Genomic DNA, 9,225 nt, shown 5'->3' on the forward strand with positions numbered 1-9,225 from the left:
CTATCGGGCATAGGACCTTGAGATCGAAGATGAACGCCAGATATAAGACGTACCTTATCAACATTGTCTACAGATTGTACAGAAGAGTTTAATTATATTCCAGATCATTGAGGCATGATCTAAAAAGTAAACAACAAAGAATTAGGAAGAATTCCATGACATAGACTCTAAGCTTGAAATAGAATCTCAAGTAAGTTAAACATTCCTAAATGCCTTTTAGCCTCCTTTTTATGAGTGTGGCGCGCTACACACCCCTTAAGGAGACTCTACTAGACATGGATTTTTGGACTCCTAAATGACCATGAACCTAAAGCTCTGATACCAACTTGACATGACCTGACCAGAGGCCTTTTTATAATGGGAATCCCAAGTCCAACTAGGATTGGGGACAACCCCCTGTTACCTAACCCAACCGATATTAGCGTACTTTGAGTTGGCCAAATTCCAAACATATACCAAGATAACATAACTGGAAGTTGACTAACATTAGTGTACGTCTATTCCTAGACCATCCCTACTAAGTTTTTGCGTCCACCGAATAGTACCAGCCAAACCACCAAGACAAACCTATACTGAACAAAGGGCCATAAACGAGGCCATAACTAAATATATTTCAAAAAATAATATGATTAATCCTAAAATCAAAGAGGATGAAACAAATAACAATATCGTCAGCTGGTATCAACCTCAATACCAATAACAATACCAATACCAATATTAAGGCTAACACCAATATCGACCCCACCCATTCCAACCTATAGAAGTACCACAAAGCCTCTAACCAAAATAATACCAAAATTCGATTGGGATATGTCCCCAACCATAGCCCAAATCATTATGCATAAATAAATTAAAATGTCTAAAAATATCCATAATATGAAATAGAGTCTTTTGGTAAGATGGAATGGGAAAGAGAACTGGGCTATATGGGTTTAGCTCCCCATACTAAAAGGGCTCCAGTGCATGAAGCTGCACGACCAGGGAATAAAAACTTGGGGTGACTAGTACATCCCCCAAATATAAAGCGTGACATAATGCACATGAACACTTGGACCAAACCTCACATCAGCAAATATGAGCTTCTTATTTTGGTCCCCTCGGGATCTCTACCTTCTACAACTTTGCAACACACCCTGCTATTATTGCCTAATTAAAACCACTACCAAGAAACTAATCAATCCATTAACTATTTATTAACCGAGGTCATTAGAAGTGGTATCGTCATACCAACTATACTCGTAAGTTTTGTCCATAGCCAACCATATCTTGATTTAAGGGATTCCATGTTCCCTTCACAATTTCAAATTAATGAAAACCATAGCTACAAAGGCTTTTCCAATCTATTTAAACTATTAATATCATTTAGGGTTTCATTACCATGTTTAAACTTATCATAATGTTCCATTGAAAAGCCAATATTATCATGGAAACATTGTTGAAGGCATTTTATCAAACACATTAGGGGTAGAGTATCTCAAAAACCAAAGTCCATCTCCAAAGAACCATCCCCATGCAAGCAATTATCCAAAACCACAATTAATCCATATAAAAACATAATTAAAACATAGAAAAACCATAGCAAGGAATTTATGACCCAAAATCATACAATATTCAAATTATGAAAATATTATCTAAAAACATCTTGTCAATTAGAACTAAAAATGAGGGAAGAGAAAATTCCTTTATTGACAAAGTAGACAGAGAGAAATCACTAACAAGATCCCTAATTTAGTCCTCTAATTGAAACCCTAGCTTTCTTTCCCAAAATTTTTTGAGAGAATTATAGAGTATTTAGGAAGAGTTTTTATGTGTTAATGAATAGAATAATAGGGTAAATAGCATCCCAAGTGAGTTAGAAGTCATGGGGCCTTATCATGGTGAGTAAGGAAATGTCCAAAATCCCCCTACATAAATTGCAAAAAATTCTCGTTATAGGGATACGATTGACCTTTACGAGTCGTATCCTCCCTATATAAGTGGTACCCACCACTCATAATCAAGACTTTCCCCCATGGAGAAAACACTATCCAAGTCATGACACACCATAACCAATGTTATATTCAAGTGTACGACAGTTACCCATAAATAGAATCTAGGAGGTTTGAACACTGACCACCGTATGAGTCCTTGGGTACAACTCCTACCTTAGCGTAAGGCTCCCGGTTAGACACTCATACTCAGATCCAACTTAAGTTACCAAGTCTAAGGTTAAGTGAAGCAACCAAACAATCTGTATCCAATTATATGACTCATACCACCAAGTCGTACCCATCTCGTGACCAAAATCTATTTCACCAACCAATACTGGTCAGCATATGACTGGACCATACCATTCATACCCCAACATATAGCTTATACCCATAAGTCATATTAGGTCCAAAGATGAATTCTAGGAAATTTTCTAAGGTCCATAAACCAGGGTGCTTCATCTCTGGTCCTGGTTGGACTTTAGATGACCGATATAACTAGGCCCTGGTTTGGGTCATGTCTACGACTTATCCTTCTTACATACAAAAATAATTGAAGTACTCCACGGTGAAAAACTGGGGCGAATAAAACCTTGGTCTAGAAGATCTTTCAATGCTTCTTAATTTCTTTCAACTCAGTTGGAGCCATTCTGTTAGGAGGAAAAGACATAGGACCAGTATCTAGAATAAAGTCAATCCTAAAATCAATTTCCGTATCGAGAGCAATACCAAGATGATTATTAGGAAATACTTTGAGAAACTTACCAACCACGTGGACACACTATAAAAAAGTACATTATAAATTAGAATCCTTAACCCAAACTAGATGAAATAAACACCCCTTGGAAATAAAATTTCTGGCTCTAACAGAAGAAATAAATCTTCTCTTAGGCACTAGGGAACTCCCTTCCCATTCTATAACTGGCTCATTAGGAAATTTTAAACTTTCTTTATGGGCCCAACAATCTTGAGAGGCAAGCACGAATGGAGCCAATACATCCCTAATATAACATGAAAATCTAGCATATCAAACTCTGTCAAATCTACCAAGGTCTCTCTACCATATATAGATAACATAAAGACTATATAAATGTTTCTAGCAACTAAGGAGTCACTCACTGGGGTAGACATAGAAATATGATAAGAAATATACTTAGGATTGAAATTAAAATGAATAGCCACATAAGGGGTCACAGAAGAAAGATTAAAGCTCAAGTTAAACAATTAATACACATTATGAGAAAGAGTTGTAACATACCAATAATAATATCAAGAGAATCTTTAGATTCCTGATGGGTGCTAACAGCATAAAATGATTTCAGCTAAAACTAGTACTAGAAGCAGCACCCTTTGGTGCAGGAGCTAAAGAAGTAGCAACAGGGACCTTATTAGATCTAGAATTGATCTTTGAAGGAAAATCCTACTGTATGTAGCCAAGCTGACTGCACTTAAAGCACTTATTCCTCTCCTCATAACATACCCCATGATGCACCTGGCCATTGAACTAATAAGGGGTATAAGATGATACTGACTGAGTTCAACTGGCTTAAGATTGGGTACCCTATGCCTTAAATTAACTATTTCTCTATAACACCACAAATTTTTTGTCCCTTAAAATTTTCTTAACTTATGGGCTTACTGCTTAGATTATGACTCTCCCTACAAGTCAAAGGGTATTTTTATAGGTCATCAGACCCTAATCTTAGGCTAACTAATGTATTTTAACAAAGTTCCTATTTTGATAATGAATGAGAAAATATGAGTCATTTAGACTCACTACGAGTTATACTGTCCCTATCCATATCCAAACAACTGTTGTGCCTAATTGATTCTGCCTTAACAGTTATTAAACCTAATAAGTTGTAATGTCTTAGTATGAGTTGTATGGTACGACTCATATTTAGACCAGTGTGGGTGCCAATTGATGCTTTATAGACTACGTAATAATTTTTCAATATGGGTGCCTATTGATGCTTCATAAGTTATAAGGTGACTCTACGAGTAGTAAGGTCGCCTGTAAAGACTAGGTAATAATTTTTCAATGCTATATTAAGGGCACTTGGGATATTTACCTTCTTCCCTAATAGTGACTCACGACTTAATTTTGAGTTAATAGAACTGTAATGGTATAACAACGAGCTTGAAAGCTAAATATTTTGATGACACATGAGGTGTGATTTAGTAAGTAATTACTTAGTTAATGAATGGGTTATGTGAAACTTGTATTAGTTGGGCTTAATGGGGGTTATTTAGTTAATCCATGAAGGTGTAGGTCTTGAATGACTTATCTAACGTAAGGGTTGGTCTAGATGATCGTGTTCATGGTTCACACTAATGATATATTTTGTATTTATGATTATGTAGGGTCAGGGCATTCCTTGGTCTTTTTTTATACCTCTAATTTGTGCGGCTAACGCCCACTTATGTTTTTTTAGTAGAGGGAGCTAAACCCATATAGCCTGTGGGTCCCATTTAATAATGGTTGGGGTACATACTCAAGGATAATATTTTACTATCAGGATAAATATTATTTCCTATCCCAGAATCTATTATATATATATGTATACATGTATGTGAACATGTACAGTAAGTTTGAAATGCAACTTTGAATTGACATTATTTTACCCTTATTCCTGAGTTACATACTAGTGTTTACCCCACTAATCATCTCTGGATGTTGTATCCCATTCAATCCATGGTTTGAAGGAACTTCAACTTTTTTTAATCATTGATAAGTAATCTTAGAGTCGGTCATTGCAGTGAAGTGGTGAGATTTTATTCTCTATAAGATATGATCATTCCATTAGTTTTTTCTTTTATAAATTAGAATTGAAGACTTTATAGTTACATTGTCATTGTCATTGTCAAGGTTGGGGGCATGTCCCGACATAGTTTGTTTTCTGGTATATAGGATATGTGGATGTTACTAGGGATTTGGTATTAATGTTAATACACTTAGATGTCTTTAAACTTATTAATTTTTATCTTGTTATATGTTTAAAGCTAAACCATTGTCAGGTGTGATATGTTCTATTTGGGTAGTAAAAGGGGGTGGTCTTGGATCATCAGTAGACTTGATATGCCCATCACGAATAGGCCCTAGTTTATATTAATACAAAGTTTGTTGAGAACCTAGGTTTGGTGTCATTGGGTTCTTATAAATTCGTGTCAAGTAGAGTCTCTTTTATGGGTGTGTAGAATGACATACTTATAAGATGGAGGCTATGAGGCATTTAGGAATATTTCCCTTTCTTATGATCTAATGTTGAGGTGTAGAGTATAAAGTCTTGAAATTTCTTCTAACTTTGTATGCTCGCATTCTAGATCATGCCTCCCCAAAGATCTAATGATCGTGGAAACTCTTCTATCTCATTGAGGATAATATGGATGTAACTTGTCCAGCTTATTGGGTACAAACTCAGTCTAGGGCCCTGGATCCTTATTGTACTACCCCTCGTAGAGATCCACTAGTCCCTATTGTTTCTCCTCAGGATCCTTGGGCGGATGAGTTCATACCCCACCACCCTAAGAAGACTTTTATAATGCTTTATTTCACTAATTTGTTCATCTGCTGACTCAATTGGTGACTTCTCAGTTTTATCAACCTTATCGTGTTAGTTGTGTTCCTTCATATTTTAAGGTCACTAGAGTTGGCTAGATAAAAAGGATGAATCCTTTAACCATTATTGGCTCTAAGGTGGAAGAGTATGCTTAAGGTTTTGTGGATGAGATAAAGAAGATATTTAGAGTGATACATGCTTCTGACTCTGAGGATCTAGAATTTTTTGCATATCGGTGGTAAGAGGAGTAGGATCAGTCAAGGGGTAATGATCTGGAGTTTGCATTATTGGATAGGTTTTCTAGTGCCTTCATGGATTATTTTTTTTCTTAGGAGTTGAGGGAGGCTAAATTTGATGAGTTCATGAATCTAAAATAGGGTAGGATGACTATAAAATAGTATGCCCAGAAATATCATTAGTTGTCTCGTTGTGCTCCTGAACTAGTGTCTAGAACAATGGATAAGATGAGGAAGTTTGCTTTGGTATTTCCTCAGGACTTGGTGCTGGAATGTAAGGCTGCATTGCTGGATAAACACATAGATATGTCTATGCTGGTGGTGTATATGCAGTAGTTTAAAGATGAAAGAAGAAACAAGCCAAAATAGGAGAAAGGCAAAGTAAGAGATCCAAGTATTTTAAGTAGGGAGGAGGCCAGGAAAATAGTGGTAGAGATAGAAGGAAGTAGTCTGAGAAGAAGTATGGAAATTCTAGTTCTTATTCTATGGCTAGTATCCCTATCCTGAGTCATCCAGTGATCACTGATTTTAGAGCAACAGAGGGTTTAAGGTACATGGTGCCTAATCTCAGGCAAGTGGGGCCTAATCAGCTCCATCATATCCTCCTTGTAGATTTTTTCATAACTTACACCATGGTTTTTGTGATGAGGGGATAAATAAGTGTTTTAGATGAGGCCAGCCATGCAATATTCAGAGGAACTATCCTTCTAATGATGTTTCTATTGGGCTAATAAATTCCCTATCTCTACTTCATCAACTCCAGCACCAAAGGGTGCTCTTTTAGGTACCGACATTAGCCAAAATCATTTTGTATATTCTTGCCACCCATTAGGATTCTCAGGCATCTCTGGATGTCATTATTGGTATGCTAAAACTTTTCTCTGTTGATGTATATTGTCCTCTTGATCTCGGGTCTACCCTTTTTATGTGACCCCTTATGTAGCTATTTATTTTGATTTTAGTCCTGAGAGTATTCTTGATCACTTTTCTATGTCTACCTCTGTGGATAACTCTGCTGTGGAATGAAAGGTCTATAGGGGTTGTGTGGTGATGCAAACCAAATTAGATCTACTCTTTTAGGATCTAGTCTTCAAGGACATAACCTAAGGATCCACGACTTGATCATCCTAAGAAAGAACATACATAATTGAAGGATAACTTGGGAAGGAGCTACATTTAATGATGCCATTTGAGGGATCAAGGAGCAACATTGCATTTGGATAATAGCTTGGACATCAAAGAGAATAGGAATGCGGCAATTTAGGCCTTGGGCCACTTTTTGGCCCAATTAAGATTTAGGGTCACTTTTGGGCCCAAGTTGTAATAATTGGCCTTTGGCCTATAAATAGGTAGGACCCTTTTTATTTTTAGGTAGTTGATGAATGATGGTTCGAGATACACTAACGAGTGTTTATTTTAAGCTTGTTGTGAGCTTATGGATTGTTGAGAAATATGTGTTGCTCAATAGTCTATTTCTATGAGGTCCTCGTAAGAGGTTGGTGTTTATTGGTAACCAATAGGAAGGTCTTAAGGTTTAATATACCTTTCAATTGTCCTCTCTTTATTAGTTTGTCTGAATCTCTCTATCATTTCATTTTCTATCTTGATTCTTTGTTTTAGTATTGTTTCCATCTTCGTGGTTTTCTTCTACTATCATTTGGTCTCAACGCCAAGCTTGATTTCACTTCCACAAAGCCAATGTTGGGTCTATTTGTTTTGAAAAATCAAAACTCCCAAAAAATGACTATTCACGTTTTTTGCTTTCGGTGAAATTTTGAGTTTTTCTTGTGTTTCTTGTGTTAGATTTGTGTTCTCTAAACTGTAGGCGTCTAGATTTCAAATTTAAGCTTAATTGGAGTTATATTGAGTGAGATACCATTAATAAGAGCTTGAACTTGAAGAAAAGTGATGTTGGATTAAAAATCTTAAAATATTGTTGAGAATTTGAGAAAAAATTATGCTTTGAATGTGATTAGAAGGTGGAAAAGAGCTTAGGTTCAACAATTTTATCGCATTCCAAGCAAGGGTTGAAGAATTGGAGATTTTTGGGTTCTTACAGAAGATTCAAATATTCATCTTGAATTTTATTCAAAAGGTGATGTTTGATCAACAAAGAGAGGATAAAAAGGTGTGAAGAGGTGTTGGTACAAAGGACATTTTGAAGATACAAAAGAATATGCCAAAGAAGAGGCCAAAGGGGGATGACTATAAGTACAAAACGGTACAATTTTGGCCCCATTTTCAAGTTGTTCGGCAAATCTGCATTTTGGGATGACTTGGAGCTGCACTTAAAGGCCAAAATCACCTTAAATAAGTAACTTATGCATTGGGATTTCCCCCCTATATGTGATAGGTATGACCTAAATCCTCTTCAGCATGTTCCAACGCAAGATAAGCCATCCAACTCACTTCTTTACAATGTTTTTGCAATCTAAATTCATTTCTTGATTATTCACTTAATCTTTGATTCTCAAACACAAATTAATACTAATAATTTATCTATTAGTTGATAATTTAGTTCTTGAGTCCAATTTTTTTCTTATCTGTTCTTGTGTATTTTTCTCTTATTTCGTTTTCTTTCATTTTTTATTTGTTCTTCATAGCTTACTCATGTGGTATTTATATGTGGTAGAGAGACCTTGGTAGATTTTATTGAGTTGGAGGAGTTAGATTTTTATGTTATCTTGGGGATGGATTGGCTCCACCACTTTTTCTATGCAACTCTTGATGGTAGAACCCGAAGTGTCATTTCTAATTACCAAATAAACCATTGATTGAGTAGAATGTTGTTTCCAAGTGACTAAGAGAAGGTTCATTTCTTATTTAATAGCCAAGAAATTAATTTCCAAGGGGTTTCTATATTATCCAGTTCACGTTAAGGATTCTAAGATTTAGGGTCCTTCTTTGAAATATATCCTTATGGTTTGTGTGTTTCCCGAAGTGTTTCCTGATGATCTTATCAGTGTTCCTTCAAATCGGGAAATAGACTTTAGAATTGATCTTTTACCAGATAGCTGTCCTATCTCTACCCTCTTTATAGAATAGCTATGGCTGCGTTAAAAGAACTTAAAAAGCAATTTAAAGATATTGATAAGGGTTTTATTCGTCCTAGTGTTTCCCCATTGGGCGTGTCGGTACTCTTTGTGTGTAAAAAGGATGGGTCCCTTCGGCGGTGTATAGTTTACCACCAGTTGAATAAGGTGACATTGAAGAATAAGTATCCTTTTCCTAGGATTGATGACTTGTTTAAACATCTACATGGTGCAAATTACTTTTCAAAGATTGACCTTCGATCGGGTTATCATCAGTTGAAGATTAGGGAGGTGGATATCCCTAAGACTGATTTTTGAACTCGGTATGGCCATATTAAGTTTTGGTGATGTCCTTTTATTTGACTAATACACCGGCGGCATTCATGGATATTATGAAATGGGTTTTCCTTCTATTTTTGACTTATTCACC

This window comes from Capsicum annuum, chromosome 12, assembly GCF_002878395.1.
Source record: "Capsicum annuum cultivar UCD-10X-F1 chromosome 12, UCD10Xv1.1, whole genome shotgun sequence".
Classification (NCBI taxonomy): domain Eukaryota; kingdom Viridiplantae; phylum Streptophyta; class Magnoliopsida; order Solanales; family Solanaceae; genus Capsicum; species Capsicum annuum.